Raw genomic sequence first — 16,377 nt, 5'->3', positions numbered from 1 at the left:
ATATCTTTGGCACAACTCTCGGTGAGCAAAAAATATTTAATAGACTCAGAATAGGGAAAGCTTTAGGTCCCCTAATGACCACTACCCGATGACGCTGCGATAGATTTCGGTCTTCTGAATTCCATTGGTTCTAATCTCCCGCCATTTTTTGCGGTTTGCTGCATGATGTCTGATGACGCTTCCATGCGCACGAATGGAAGATGATCGACCAAGTTTCCAAAACACTTCCAGAGAGACTGGCAGTTTAAATGCTGGTACGTGACGAGACGACGACATTGCAAGCAAAGCTTGAGAGCTTGGCAGTTCGTACAGGCAGGATGTTGTCTTCCCCAGGTGCGATTCCTGCTTTTTGCTGCAGCGGGGCTCTTATGCTGCATCTCAAAATAAAACGTTATTCAGATTTCTTGAAAATATAACGGGCCGTCTAAAATGCATCATTTGGGATGAATTACGGTAATCACTAACTCCCCGAGTCTCGAGTGAAAGATTCGTGTGGTTGCCATTTTAGTGCCCTAGCGCTAGGGCTTCCACTCCGCCGAAAGCGGTTGTCTGCCTTTCTCAAGCCTGCTTCTGGCACGTGGGCCACCTAGGCCACATGACGTTTTGACGTCATTACTACCTGCCCATCGGAATAGTAGTAAACTGCTCATCCTGTGTGTTCAATTAATAAATTGTCGCAAAAGATTCCTCAGGAATAACAACCTGCGTCTCCGAAGCCCCACCGACAACAGCAGCTGCCATCGCAGGGCAGTGGCCTGTAGCTTAACCGCTGCACCACTGCGCCAGGTGAGAAATCAGGACTCCTAGGGACTTGTGAACGTAGAGAAAGCCGAATTCTACCGAAGTACAAATCTAAAATGATCAATATCACGCAAACTTACTTCGTATGGTGTATCAACCAAGGTAAACCCGTTCATGTCAAACAAAAGCATATAAATTCCGGATAAACTAAAAAAAAACATGGCTAATGGTGGTAGCGCATGATACTTCGGGTTCAACCCTAAGCTAAACCGCCCATGATCTTTTTTTCCTGCAAGTCTACGCATTATCCAAACGCTGAGCATCAATTCCCGATAATGCCTGCAAGCAATTTGACTCATAAAATCACGCACGCAATTAAGTGGTCATACGCCTCACCAGGAACATAAATAAATCCAGGGACGTTCCTGTTATTTTGAGGTCACTATAGCTGTTTGCTCCTCGTACGATGCAAGGCGGAGCGAGCGATGATTCAGACCGAGGTATTTAGGCTGATGCTTTATTTCCATGGTATGACTACGATGGTTGGCTTTGCCCATCATACTTTCGTTTGGTTTGTTGTATTTAATTTATTTTATTTGGGAGTTACTGCGGTCTCGGAAGAGCAAGCGCGTGGGAGCATACAGATACAAATTTTAACATAGCAGTGCTTTCAGAAGCATAGCTGAAACGTGAGCTTCGTTCAAGAGAAACCGGCAAGAGAAAACGGCTTATCAAGAGCACAAAAAAATAACCAGTGGACTCCGGAAATTTCGACAACCTAGAGCTCTTTAACGCGAAATGACATCGCACAGTACACGGGCCTCTAGAATTTCGCCTCAATCGAAATGCGACCGCAGCAGCAAGCATCGAACCCACTTCTTCAAGGTCACCAGACAGACGCCATAACCACTGAGCTACCGCAGCGGCTACCCACCACACTTTGCGGCACCGGCTTGCGATAAGGCAGTTCCAACGAAAATAGAAAGATTTAGCATATTGCAGAGTGACTAGCGCTGACGTATAGTGGATCACCGACTGCGCACTCACAGAAACAGGTGCACGCCCCGTCCAGCCCAGCACCTGCTAGTGCGGGTGCGCCGAAAACCTCGGCTTGTACGTGCAGGAATAAATTTGCTATACCTTCTCGCCGCACTCGAACGTGCCACATTCACCTCCGAATGGTTTCAAATTTTATCGGATTAAGCCGCCTTGACTGCGTACGATTGCGCGCAATTCATCGCGGCTGAGGAAGAACACGCCACCTAGAGCTAGCTCATGGTAAGTTGCTCTCCTTTTTTTATGATTTGATTCGCGCCTACGAAAGTGTGTGCTTCGAGTGCGACGCCTTAGTGGCAGTGCATGGCAACATTTCGCAGCTCCAAGGACTTAGCGGCCTATTCCAGGAAGTCCGCTGTAAGTGCTCTACAGCTCCGATGCAAGATTGGAAAGATTCCATTCATAACCAGTAAGGAAAAACGTATTTTTATAGTACGTGGGTCACAGCGTAGCACAGACGAGTTTGGCTAACCAGTGAGCTGAGTGAGATTGTCTTGAATGAACTGTGCGACAAGTACTAAAAATGTCTTGGCAGACCTCTTCTGGAATGTAACAGCCACCGCTTAGATTTATGTAGTGTAAACACATACAACGGTTTCTTTTTATATTTCTGAAAATCTTTTTTTGGTCATATGCACAATGAGTGGCAGTGAGCCGCATCGTTCACCCTTTGGTGCTGTTCTTGAGGCGGTACTCTCACTACAAAAGCATCTGAGCCAACCTGTCAGTTTTCAGTCTCGACCTCCGCGCTCTTTGAATAGCGCCTGCTGTGTCTTTCAGTATCAGTATGCTGTGTCTTTCAGAGTCTTTCAGCATCGTCGGAAGATGCTAGTATTGCCAAGCAGTTCTTAGCCAGATGGCTTAGAATTGGATTTTTTTATTGGTTTGCTCTCCGGTACTTCAGGGCGTCTTCTTCACATGTCCGTTCGTTGGCTTTCTTCCTGCGAGGAATTTTCTCCTCCGAGCAGGTCTTCGAGGAACTCGAACACCGAGCTGCTGTGCCCAGGTTTTGGCATTAATGCAGACTCTTCGCTTCCTGTACAGAACAGAAAAATTTGACCATAAGTTTTATGGCGACTTCAATTGGAGCTGTATCTATACAGAATAAATGCTTTTCACCCCCACCACCATCAACTGGAGCTGGTAAGAGTTCACGGCACTAATTGTGTGCTGTACGTACAGACCGGAACAAATAATTGCGTAATATTTTCAAATGAAAGAAAGAAAAACGATTCACAGCCTGATTCATGACCCACAATAAAAAATACATTCTAGGCAACTGTGTGGAATGGGGACCGGCGCATGCTAAGTTTCCAAAAGCCCGAAAGAGCAACTGTGCACGAGGCGCCGTGCTTTTTCTTGCCAAATAACTCCCAGAGCGGCCTAGCGGCCTTGTGCGGCGTTTCTAGCTACTTTCCTTTTTTGGATTGCGTTAAAACTAACTAGGACATATGAGACATAAAAAAGACGAGATCAAATTATTTGTCGCACAAAGAGCCACAGGATCACGAATGTCGCTGTTTACATCCACGGAGGTATGATTAGGAGCGCCCAACGGTTTCCTGAATAATAATGTATCATTCTAGTAGAATGAGCACAACAATGGTTCAAAAGGAACAGTTTCAAGGACAAAGCAGTGCTCATTTCTTCGGGACTTTGCCTGCTCCTTTTAGCTTCTAAGTCGGCGATATTCAATCGATAAATACAGATTTACAGCGTTAGATCTATTCGATAAGTAGGTTATAAGGAGGTACAACTTGAGAATTTTCCCAGTTCATTTTCAGAAACTTGGAACCGCGTTACGAAACTAAGGTGGAACGAGTAGATCTATATTCGGCATAAACACCAAGTTGAGGAAGTAATCGGATCATGTAAAGTGGGGAGTTCTTTGATGCTGTCTGTATGGGTTAGAGAATCAAAGCCAAAATATGTGGAGCCCTGAAAGAAGCATATAGCTATTCTTCCTTCTTTAAATTTGATAGGCAGGACATTGCATGTGCTGAATATAAAAATGCAAATTTCATTAAGGCGGTTCCTACCTTGCGTCTCCGTAGGCATTGGCATTGTGGCCCTCGTCACTTCTTAGATTAAGAGGCTTTTTGGAAGTGAAGGCTTGCGGCGCAGGAATCCTTCTGGGAAGAACTTTTCATTGAATATGCGCGTTTTGATCTTCGGGTGGAGGACAGCAGCGAGTATGAATGGCGTTTCGTGCACAATAGAGAAACGCGCCTTCAGTTGAATGAGCAGCTCCCGGCGAAGGAGTGGAAATCTTCTCACGTCGTTTGCTTGAATTCTGCGGTAGGCTAAAATCACAAAGGTGTACTGTCGTGAGCAATGTGATAGGAAACTTCTTACACAAAACTAAAAATATTTTCGTTATTTCTCTACTAAATTTTGAGAATGATTTTTGGATATGCTCCAAGAGGACAGCCATTTACAAAACAGAAAAAACTACGCTTGTCACACAAAATTAAGGGGTAATCAATAAACGAATGCTCAGACTTTCTTCTCTCTCATATATCTGTACAGCCGGCATGTAAATGCCTCTGTGCTACTTTGTTATGACAACAGACAGCATGTTTAAAGCCGAAAAGCCCGCTGTATTTTGTTTCATTTATTTACGCTCTGGGCCGATCGGTGTTACAGAGAGGAAAGTACGATTGGGCCATGTTGAAACGAGCAATTGCACATTATTTACTGTATCGCTGATCATCGAAAAACAATAGCTCGCATTTTGTGCACCACAGGCGCCACTTGTTGAATGTTATCTGAAAACAATTTTTCTGGGAGTGGGGCCGTTAATTGTCTTCAAATTATGTTTCATAAGGCTAGCCTGAAAGATCCACAAACGCAAACGTCAAGGAAAGAAAGGCGAGACATGCATTCACACTGTTAGATCGAGTTGCGAATGGCCCTGAAAAAGACTACTGGTGCCAGCGAGCGATCGGCGGGTAACAAAGCTTGATTCTTGTCGCTATCCCGCTAGCTGGTCACACAATGTAGCAACATAAGTGAAACTCCTGTTGTAGCGACACTTTGGCTTCAATGGCTTCCATTTTTTTTACATACGGTAAGAACACATTACGGATATAACGTGCAAAGAAACTTCTGATGCTCGACCCTTTGCTGTCTGACCAGTCTCAACAAGGTTCTGAAAGCAGTCACAATGCACAATAGACATTCTATTGACGATTGTAACAATGACCAAGGACCATGTTACTCCTTGGGCCTGCACACTGTTCGTAGCGTCGGCCATTGGCCTCAGCAAGGCAACAAAACCATTCAGGTTTTCTAGGGCGAAGAGAGCATCGGGAGTAACGTTGTCCCTCTTATATTGGTTGCGCCGTCGCAGAATGTCCATGACAGCTGCAAAAATATCAGCATAGAAAATGGAAGGATTTCTTAATGAAAAAAGTGGGGCCAGGACTAGAACTACACAGTGAATTGAAGCCAATCCACGGAATTAGGTTGCCAGTGCTTTAACATTTATTAAATGCGTTATAGAGAAGCAATTCATGAGACCAATTGACATTTGATTTACATCTAAAACGAAGTATTGCATTTAGTGAACAGTGCAGAGAAGACCTTTTCCTCAAGCGGCTCTGCTGTAATTTCTAACGAAGCGCATCTTAACTGGGCTGACGCTCAATCGTATATCACATACTGCGACAAATAAAAGGTTCAAGGCAAATGAAGTACTCGAAATTTTCTTGTTTATTTTGGTCCAAATTAAATACCAGTCACCAGTATTGGTGAGTTTTTTATGCCGGCCTCCAAACTATAAGCAGGATTTTCATACCTACTATGGTTCAAGAAATATTATTATTTAAATAATAAACTATATGATGCATCTTGCGGAGCCTTCTGAAAATTTCACTTTGCCAAACACAAAAAGTAAGTGTGTGACATCAATGCCAAAGACATGCTCCATGACGTGATGCTACTTTTATTCGTCTGAAAGCAATTTACAGGTAAGAAATGGGTCTGACATTTACAATGATTATTTTTGTTTAACTTTCTCTTATTACTATTTTAATTTTAAAGTGTAAATATGCTGCTTGAGCAATTAGCATCACCGTACAATAATATTTTAGTGCAAATACAGCGGTACAAAATTTGTTACTGTCACCCATAAGAAAAAGCCCCGTAAGGCTGGGTGGAGTGTGCGAAAGCATCCAACTCAACTCAAGATTAAGATAATTATAACAGTTGCTACAATGCACCTATGGCAACATTAATGAAATCGTTGTGTAGCGCTGCACTTCACGGTAAAGGACGTTCTAAACGCATGGCCGTACATGCCAAAAAAAAAAGGCTTGCCATAGAGAGATTTGCTCCCCTACAACCAACATGATATCAACTAAATTTGCTACTACGCGTGGCTGTTCCAGTGCCCTGAAAGCCAGAAAATATTCATATTGTGCAATAAAGTGGTCTTAATATTGACAGGTAAACATTTAAAAGGATTACGTCTGATATACATTAGCATAATTATTAAAATGACCTACAGCTGGTAACAGTCTCGAAATAAATCTTTCCACACCAGGTATCCACGGTGCCTTTTGGAGCGAAGGAACGGACCTCCGGTGTCTCGCTCTTCCACATTCGCCGTATTTCCCGCGAACTCGGCGCAAAAACGAAAGCGCCCACAGAACCCGCGGCTGAAGACCAAGGACGACGGCACGCTGCCAGAATATGGCCTGTTGCGTTCGAAGCGGTGCAATGCAAAAGTAGCGAAGCTGCGGCGTGATCGGGGCAAACTATAAGCAAGGCGTTTTCAGTGCGCGTCCGAAAAAATAAGAGAAAGAACTCTTCCCAACTTTACCGAAGGCGCGCGCGGCTGTAAGCCAATCCCAGCCCCCAAGCGCACGGGCCAGGACCTCCTCCCCTCCGACCTTAAGAACCGCGCGCCTGGACAGATTTTCAGATACATCGCTAGAGATGGGTCGCTCAGGAGTGAGCCGGATCTTCTGAGCCGGGTCTTCGGCACTGAGCCGAAGACCCGGCTCTTCAAAAGATCCGGATCTTTTGAAGAGCCGGGTCTTTGGCTCAGTGAGCCGTTTGGCTCCTTTGGAGATCCGGATCGTTTGAAGAGCCGGGTCTTTGGCTCAGTGAGCCGTTTGGCTCCTTTGGAGATCCGGATCTTTTGAAGAGCCGGGTCTTTGGCTCAGTGAGCCGTTTGGCTCTTTTGGAGAGCCGCTCTTCTGGTGAACCGATTCTCTCGTTCAGTGAGCCGTTTGGCTCTTTTGGAGAGTCGCTCTTTTGGTGAACTGTTTCTCTCGTGCAGTGAGCCGTGCGGCTCTTTTGGAGAGGCGCTTCTCTCGTTCAGTGAGCCGTGCGGCTCTTTTGGAGATCCGCTTCTCTCTCGTTCAGTGAGCCGTTCGAAGAACCGTTCAATCAGAGCCGGGTCTTCTGGCAAAGTGCGTATTTCTGGGCGAGTTGGTTGAGATACATTCCGAGCAAAAGAGCGCTCGCAGAACTTGTCCTCGCTTTGTGTTGTCCTGCGGTGTTGTGTCTTCCTTGTTGTCGTCCGTTGTCTGCGAGCGCTGTTTCGCTCAGAACGTGTCTTCTTGCAAATCACTGGCAAATGATGGCGCCGTTCGTTGACAGCTGTTGTTCGAGCGATGTCTCACGACTCACACCGATCGTGCATCGTGAGCTGGTGCAACATTTCGAAGGTATTAGTAGTAGTAGTAGTAGTAGTAGTAAAGACTTTTATTCGACCATAATTTATAGGCCGAGCATGTCGACCGCCTGGGCGACCAGAAGCCGCTGTTCTTCTTCCCCTTCAGCGCCAAGCCAGTCGAGCCAGGTGGTGATGGATAGAAAGGGTGGGGGGAAGGAACCCGACTGCTGAGCAGCTGGGCAATAGAAGAGGCAATGGGCCAGGTCCGCATAGATGCAGGGGCAGTTGGGACAGGAAGGGTCCGATCGATAGCGATAGTGGAAGAGGCGGGACGGGGTGATAACTGCATTCATCTGAATGTGCCGAAGAAGGCGAGACTCCGGCACCGTGAGTGATGGATGAGGAGGAGGGTAAAGGCGTTTGTCGAGGCGGAGCTCAAGGTAGACCTCTTTTATGGTGCGGCGAAGGGTGAGCCTCCCACCGTCCTCCGAGGGCTTGGGCCAGGGGATCAACGGTGCCCGGAAAAGTGTGTCGCGGGCGAGCTGATGGGCCAGCTCATTGCCGTCAATCCCTGAATGCCCAGGGACCCAGCGGAGGAAAACGATGGAAGGCTGCAGTGCGGAGACCGCTCGCTCGACCTCCTGTTGGAGAGAAGGGGTCAGGGTGCGTTTCTGTATGTGGTGTATAGCGGCTTGTGAGTCTGAATAGACTGTGTACTCTTGGAGAGAGGGAAGAAGGGCAAATGACTGGAGGGCATGCGCAATGGCGAGGACCTCGAGGGACAATGCGTCTGGAGGGTGTAGATACGGCCCGCTGGTGTGGGTTTCAGGAGAAGGGAGGTGTGGATGGTACAGGGCGTAGCCGCAGGAACCTCGAGGAGCCACGAAGGAGGCATCCGTGTAAGCTACACCCTGGGTATCAAAGAGAGGGGAATGGTGCTGTGCGGCCGCATGACGACGTCCGGCGTGCAGGACGGGGGACATGTTGGTCGGGAGGGGAAGGATACGAAGATTGGGAGCGGGGGTGGGAATAGGAGAGGTAAACGGGGAGATTGGAATGGGCGAGATACCCGCTTGAGTCAATAACCACTGACCCTGACGGGTAAGGGAAAGCCGGGCGAGTTGTGAGTCACGATGGAGACTGAGAAGAGAACGAAGAGGATGGAAGAGGCCTGTGGCAAAGAGCTTAGTGGTAGAGGTAGTGATAGGGAGGTTGAGAGCTGCCTTGTAGAGGCCCACAAGGGCAGTCTCGAGAGCGTTAAGTTGAGTCTCATTGAAGGAAGCGTAGGGTGCAAAGTACAAGACTTTGTTGAGGGCCAGCGCGTGGGCAACGCGGCACGCGTGAGCCTCGTGGAGACCTGAGCGTCGAGTGACCACGCGCCGCAGGAGGTGAGTTACAGAGTGGCAGGTGGTGACAGCGCGGTGGAGGGCTTGCAAATTCTTAGCCGCATGCAAAGGGAAGCCAAGAACTTTGCACTGTGTGACGACAGGAATGGGAGAGCCAGAAAGGTGGAGAGAGACGAAGTGGTTGTGTGAGCGCTGGTAGGAGGAATGGTTGAGAAGGAGAAGCTCGGATTTCTCAGGAGCAGGAGAGAGGCCAGCGGTGGTGAGAAAGGAGTCGATGAGATCTAGGCCACGTTGCAGGGTGTCCTGTACGTGACCGGGAGAGCCAGATGAACACCAGAGAGTGATGTCATCGGCGTAAAATATATGATGCAGGTCGGGAATTTCAGCTAGCTGGGAGGCGAGAGGGGCCATAGCGAGATTGAAAAGGGTAGGAGAGAGAACAGCACCTTGAGGAGTGCCACGGGTGAGGTGGTGTGGGTTAGACAAGTGGGTATCTACTCGAAAGCGAGCCACACGTTTAGAGAGGAATGAGCGGATATAGGAGTACATGCGGGAGCCACAATCCAAAGAGGCGAGTTGAGAAAGGATGTGATCGTGGCAAACACCGTCAAAGGCCTTGCGCACATCGACAGTCACAAGTGCATAAATTTGAGTGGGTGTAGGGGACAGGAACGCTTGCTGGAGAATCAGAAACATGTCCTGTGCACAGACGCGGCGTCGGAAGCCAATGAGAGAATGGGGGAAGAACTCCCGTGCCTCAAGGAAATCAGAGAGGCGAGTCAGAGCCATTCGCTCAAGGGTCTTACCAACGCACGACGTCAGGGAGATTGGGCGGAGGTTAGAGAGAGAGGGAGGTTTGCCCGGCTTTGGAATCGTAGAAATAAGGGAGGATGTCCAGGAGCTCGGCAAGCAGCCGCTCTCCCAGGCCTCATTGTAGGTTTGAAGGAGGAATTCTTTGGCGCAGTCAGGAAGGTTACGAAGTGTGGTGTATGTAATGGCATCCTCACCGGGAGCCGAGCGTGTAGAATTAGCAGCCAGAGCAGATTCGAGCTCCCGGAGAGTGAAGCATTGGTCCAGATCGGGGTTAGGTCCACCTGAGTACACCGGGTAGGAGGGTGCCAGAGGGGGCGGGAGGTAGATAGAGGCGAGTTGATCAAAAACTTCGGAGGGAGTCCCCTGAGTGAGGGCTTTAGCTAGAGTGGGAGCAAGGGCAGGCTTACTGCCAAGGAGGGATTTAAAGAGAGACCATGCGGATCGCGAGTGCAATGCAGAATCAAGGCCATCACAAAGAGCACTCCAACGAGAATGCTCGAGGGAGGCGCAGTGGGCGACGATCTCAGCCCGCAGAGCAGTGATCCGGGAGGAAAGTTGGGCATTGTGTGGTTGGGAGCGAAAGGAGCGTTGAAGACGTTTACGGCGACGCCATAAACGGATAAGGTGTGGATCTGGGTCCTGGATTGGGTAACGAGAGCGAACGCGACGGCTACTGGACGTGAGCGCTGCAGAGATGCGCGACGTCCAGTCGTCGTAGGATTGAAAGGAGTCGGAGGCGAGATTTGTGCGAAAAGCATGCCAGTCAGTGTGAATAACCGGATGACAGCGAGGGATGTGGGAAAGAGAGGTGGTGATATGGATGAGAAAGTGGTCACTTAGAAGAGTTTCGGCTGTCACCTGCCAGTAAAAGGAAAGTGATCCCCGAGAGAAAGTGAGGTCGGGTGTCGTGGAGCGTTGTGAGGCAATACCCGCTCGAGTAGGAGAGCCAGGAGTATTAAGAAGGGTGAGGTGGCGTTCCTGGGCCAGACAATGCAGGAGGCGGCCGGGTTTGAGGGTTTGTGGGTAGCCCCAGAGTGTGTGAGGGGCATTAAAGTCACCACCAATGAGGAGATGGGAGGTAGAAGGAAGAGAGTGAAGGAATTTGCCCAGAGCAGAGAATAAAGAGGAAGTGACAGGGGGGTTGTAAAAAGACAAAAGGACGAGTGAGATGCGGGAAGAAGGGTGGTAATAAACCACACAAACTAAATATTTAAGGAGGGTGGAGGGGATGTCAATTTGCTCTACGAGCACGTCACTGCGTACATAAATAGACGCAAGTGGCGTGGCCGTAGTGGCATGGTAGGCGCGGTAGCCTGGGACATTGCGGGCCGTCCGGGTCTCCTGGAGAAGGAGAAAATGAGGCAGAGAGGGGCGGGTGAGTAGGTACTGGTGGAGGGGGTCTTATTGTGGCAAAGATTTCGGCAGTTCCACTGCACAATTTCGAGGTCCTCGCCAAACGCCATTATGAGAGTGGAGAGGAACGCGATGGTACGCGTTCCTTCTTTTTTGCCGGGGGCAGTGACTCATGGACGGATTGGAGCATAGATGTGAAAGATTCCAATTGCTTTGATTGTGCTTGGAGGGTGGTAAGAATCTGGAGAACCGAAGTTTCCAGCTGAACCAGGCGAGTGTGATGTGCCTGTGTGGTGGTTTCGACAAGGTCAGCCAAAGGGGCGACCTGGGCTCTGGAGGAGGGAGTGGGGAACGTGGCAAGGTGCTCATTTAGCTTGCTAAGCTGGGAGGTAAGAGAGGAGGTGGTTGTCTGGAGGGTTTGAGTCAAGGCATGTATCTGCTGTTGTAGATCGTGGGAAATGCGCTGCTGCTCTCGCTGCTGGCGTTCGAGCATTGCTAGCCGGAGGTCGAAGGAGCGGCTCGCGTCAGTCAAGGATGGAGAGGGTGGTGTAGTGGAAGAGAGGGACGCTGGCACCGAGGATCCTTTAACTATGGCGGCGAAGGAGCCTGGTGGTGACGTGATCGGAGCTGATGGATATTCATGATTAGAGGAGGAGGACGAGGAGGAGGAGGAGGGGGTGGTGGGTTGAGTGGCCCGGCGCAAAGCTAGGCGTCGGAGGTATGCAGCTTTAGCACACTCGCGTTGTTTAGCAAGGAGGAAGGGGCAAGTGGGGTCGAGGGAAGGGTGGGTATTCACCTGGCAATGAACGCACCAGGGCTGGGCACACACATGAGCGGAAGGGTCAGCGGGTAGAGGGGCAGCACAGCGACGGCACTTTGCCGGAACGCTGTGCTGGGGGCATTGGTGGGCGCGGTGGCCTAGAGTGAGACAACGGGTGCAGGTGGGAGGCTTTGGTTTATGAGGACGGCACCGGAAGGCAACGCGTTTGAAATATACAAAGTGGGGGATGACGGTACCAGCGAACGTTATGAGCACTGATTGAGTGGATCCCATCATGCGAGCAGCGAGAATATCTGTTTTGAAAGATTCTAGTTCATGCATGAGCTCATCAGGAGTGAAGTGGCCACCGGCGTTATGGATGACGCCGAGGCATGAGATGGGAGGATGGGGGGAATAAGTTTTGATGCTGACAGGCTTACCGTGAAGGTGGAGGTGCGTGATAGAAAGTAGGAGGTGGGCGGTGAGAGGAGAATGAGTTTTTAAAAACACAAGGCTTTGGGCTGGCTTGGCCTGAAGGGTGATGTCTGCACTGGTCTTGGAGGAAAGTTGTGCAGCGGAGGTGACTGCGGCGAGCACGTCGTAGAGAGGCAGCTTGGGATTGAGGGTACCAGGAGGGAGTTGTATGCCAACAGTGATGAGCTCGGAGCGGGGTCGGGTGGCGGAAGCAGGCTTACGGCTGGCACCGATGGTGCTCCAGCCGATTTCCGGGGATGGAAAGTCGTGTACCGGGGACGCCATGAAGTCCATGTCTGCCGACGAATCGTCAGCCTGGGGCGCAATCTGCGACGCTGGTGCCGGGCTGCAGGTCTTGGTGTCAGCGGGTAATGTGGCTGGTGTAGGCGCGGCGGCACCGGCGGCGTCGACGAACGCAGGCGGCTGCGACGCGTCTATGGGCCCAAAGGTGTTGACGTCTCTTAGAGCGTGGAGTTGGCGAGCGGTGGACGCTGCGGCGACGACGAACGCTGCCGGCTGCGCCGCGGCCGTCGATCCGGAGCTCCCAGCGTCGCTCACAGTGTTGGTTGCGACAGGATTTTGCGCGGTGGCGTGGGCGGTTGGAGTAGGCCCCGCGGTGGCGGCATCAGTGGGTCTGGGCTGCAGGGGCTTCGTGAGACGCTGCATTGCAGAGGTGCAGGCGCGGCGCGTTAGGGTTAGCGAGGCGCCGCGCCGGTTCAGACTTTTGGAGGCGCTTGAAGGGCCAGCCCGGCAGCGGGCCGTGATGCCGATGGTATCCACGTGCTTCGGAAGCCTTCCGGAAACGATGGAGAGGAAATCCAGGGGCGGGCGAAGCCCTGGATTAGGCCAGGGGCAGGTGAAAGCGGAGCTCGATAGGCAGCCAGATAAACAGGGCGGCGCCACCTAGCGGTTTTTTCAGGTATTAGTAAACATATACCTATAACACGGCTATTCTACTAATGCACATATCGTTTTTTTTTAAAGCCAAATAACTGAACTCTATAGCAGAGGTTACAGTGTAAACTGCTAGTTATTTGGCTTTCATGAAAACAAAACGATATATGCATGAGTAAAATAGCCGTGTAGTAAATTCAGGCATGGTCTCATCCTTTTCTTAAGAGGGGAACAGGGCCTCTCCAGGCAGTGTTTGAAGATGGGGACGATTGTCAAATGCAGATGATGACGAGAGGAAATATATCTACATAAATGTACAAAGGTAAACTGAGTTACAGAAGCAGATCTCACACAGACGGCCGAACTAACTGTAACTAAAAAAAGGTGATTCTCACACAGAGAACATACACTACAAGACCTTACTTATCGACCCACGTGTTAAAGCCTAGGTATGTTTGCAGAATTACAAGCGACTGCACGGAGCCTCTAGCTAAACTAGGCAATACCGACTTGTGATTTGTAATGCATTTGCTTGCGTTTTTTAAGTTTTATAAACAAAGAAGTTAGAGCGGCCATATTTCGAGGCCCGTCCTAAGTTTCGATAACCAATGAAGGTAGCCACGTCGCGGTGGAGAGGGGATTAGAGAGAGAGAATGAGGCGGGGTAGCAAGGGAGAGAAAAAAATAGAGCTAGAGACGCGCTTGAAGGAGCCGGTAGCATGCGGAAGGAAAAGAAAAAAAGTGATGGCCCCTGCGCCGCACTTGTGGAGAGAGGGAGTGGAAAGGAAAGAACCACGGCTCACTCGTTCTTTAAAGGAGTTGCTCAAAAGACCCGGCTCTTTCCTGAGCGACCCAAGTGAGCGGGTGAGCCGTTCAAATGATCCGGCTCACTTCAGTGAGCGGAGCCGTTCTGAGCCGCTCACTGAAGTGAGCCGTTTTGCCCATCTCTATACATCGCTCTAGCTTAACGTGTGCTGCGACGCCTCCTCTCTCTCTCTCTCTCGGCGCCCTCGCTCTTGTCTGGAAATATGGAACTATGCAATTGAAGAGCGTGTTGCATCATGTTACGCGGTTCTAGGTCATGCTTCGCGCAGCGATGTTGACTGGCTCCGGCTTTCGGCAAGTCGTGTAGACTGAGCTTGGAGATCGAGCGTTGCTTTTATGACAGCTTTGGTACCTGAGTGCATAGCCCCTGTTTCTTCTGTGTGTAGTTGATCTGTGTAATTTATTTTAATTGTTGCAAGACCTTTGTTCGTCCACTGTCTGGCTATCTGCTATGACTCAAACGCCAAATATATGAACACCTCGAAGGAAGTGAGGTGTGAAGAAGAAAGCGCCTATCTTTACTAGTAATATGGTAGATCCCAGTCGAATTTAGCGTTATTATCTTCAGGGCAGGTTCTGGAAGGTACAAATGTTCCGAAAATGCGTTTTTCTCAAGCTCGACATTTTGGCTAATTTCAACCAATCTAAGACCCCCATCCAACCCCAGATATGGCTCGGAGCGCAATGCCCAACGCGAAGAACTGAAAATCATTCCCGTCACTGCGTTGCCAGCGCTCTCACTATTTTAACAAGATGAAAGCATTATTGACGTTCTCAAGAATCTGATGGAATAGCACTACGTGCTATGGCACTCTGCACACATACACGACTGCTTGTTTTAATATACTACCTGCTGACGTAAAAAAAAACAATAATTAGGCGGGTATACGCTACAATGCATATACCCACCGCTTGGCCCGATTCTCGCCTTCTTACCTCGCACAGGCGCTCTGCTGCGAAAAGTAGTGAATTCCAACAGGTCCTGCAGGGAATTTTGAGGCCTTTTCCACACGATTTCTTCACTATTGAGAGCCAGTGTGGCGAGCGGCTGAAGACAGAGACCCCTGAAGGTATATTGTCTACGAGCTTGCTTGCGTCTTCGTCAGACTTGACTGCGCTGTTCACGCACAGCTGGAGGGTGTGCGCACAGCACGGTAGCCTCTCCCACTTTATCCTTGTGATGGCGTCGACCTGAAGATCACAGTCTTCCTGGCCTTCATCTTCGCTTTCTTCGTCGTCGTCGATATCGTCTTCGACAATGCTGCGCTCCGCGTTCTTTAAATGGACCACACTTTTCCATTGCTGTTTCTCAGAGTTGAGTTGAGTTGAGGTGTTAAATGCTACAAGTGGAGTTAGCCTTTCTTTATCTGCCGGCAATTGCTCCACCGTAGCGTCCCTTCTATATTAACAATGTCGTGAAGCCTCTCGCATCTACACCGCAATGCGCACAGTCTCTTATAATAGCACACATTCTCTCCCGCCGTCACCATCTATCATCATCATCATCATCATCATCAGCCTTACTACACCCACTGCAGGGCAAAGGCCTCTCCCAAGTCTCTCCAATTAACCCTATCCTTTGCCAGCTGCATCCACCCTTTGCCTGCAAACTTCTTAATCTCATCCGCCCACCTAACCTTCTGCCGCCCCCTGCTACGCTTACTTTCTCTTGGAATCCACTCCGTTACCCTTAAGGACCAGCGGTTATCTTGCCTTCGCATTACATGCCCTGCCCAAGCCCATTTCTTTCTCTTGATTTCGACTAGGATGTCATTAACCCGTGTTTGCTCCCTCACCCACTCTGCCCGCTTCCGATCTTTTAACGTTACACCTATCATTTTTCTTTCCATGGCTCGCTGCGTTGTCCTTAACTTAAGCTGAACTCTTTTCGTTAGCCTCCACGTTTCTGCCCCGTAGGTGAGTACCGGTAAGATTATGCTGTTGTACACTTTCCTCTTGAGAGAAATTGGTAAACTGCCACTCATGATCTGCGAGAATTTGCCATATGCGCTCCACCCCATTCTTATCCTTCTAGTTATCTCCCTCTCATGATCCGGATCAGCTGTCACTACCTGCCCTAAGTAGACGTATTCCGGCACAATTTCTAGGCTCTCGCTGCCAATTGTGAACTGTTGTTCCCTTGCTAGGCTGTTGAACATTACCTTGGTTTTCTGCATGTTAATTTTTAGACCCATCGATCTGCTCTGCCTGTCTAACTGATTGATCATGATTTGCAGTTCACCTCCTGAGTGACTGAGCAAGGCAATGTCATCAGCAAATCGCAGATTATTTAGGTATTCTCCATTTATTCTTATTCCCAACTGTTCCCAATTCAGGCCTCGAAATACCTCCTGTAAACATGCGGTGAACAGCATTGGCGAGATCGTGTCTCCTTGCCTGACGCCCTTCCTTATTGGAATTTTATTGCTGACTTTATGGAGGACTATAGTAGCTGTGCAGTTGCTATATATATCTTCCAGTATTTTGACA

The 16,377-nt window shown here is 49.5% G+C and overlaps 1 long non-coding RNA gene across 1 annotated transcript; it reads right to left on the bottom strand.

The window, feature by feature from the left end:
- Window positions 1-2,691: 2,691 nt before the first annotated feature.
- Window positions 2,692-15,101, bottom strand: LOC144112362 (uncharacterized). The gene is made up of 3 exons (XR_013310233.1): window positions 14,824-15,101; window positions 3,837-4,100; window positions 2,692-2,833 (listed from the first exon to the last, which is right to left on the bottom strand). It is a non-coding gene; the product is annotated as an uncharacterized LOC144112362 (long non-coding RNA).
- Window positions 15,102-16,377: the final 1,276 nt, after the last annotated feature.

Source organism: Amblyomma americanum, unplaced genomic scaffold (assembly GCF_052857255.1).
Source record: "Amblyomma americanum isolate KBUSLIRL-KWMA unplaced genomic scaffold, ASM5285725v1 scaffold_72, whole genome shotgun sequence".
Taxonomy (NCBI): Eukaryota; Metazoa; Arthropoda; class Arachnida; order Ixodida; family Ixodidae; genus Amblyomma; species Amblyomma americanum.
The sequence above is the reverse complement of the archived record's forward strand: the minus strand, read 5'-3'. Positions and strand labels throughout refer to the sequence as shown.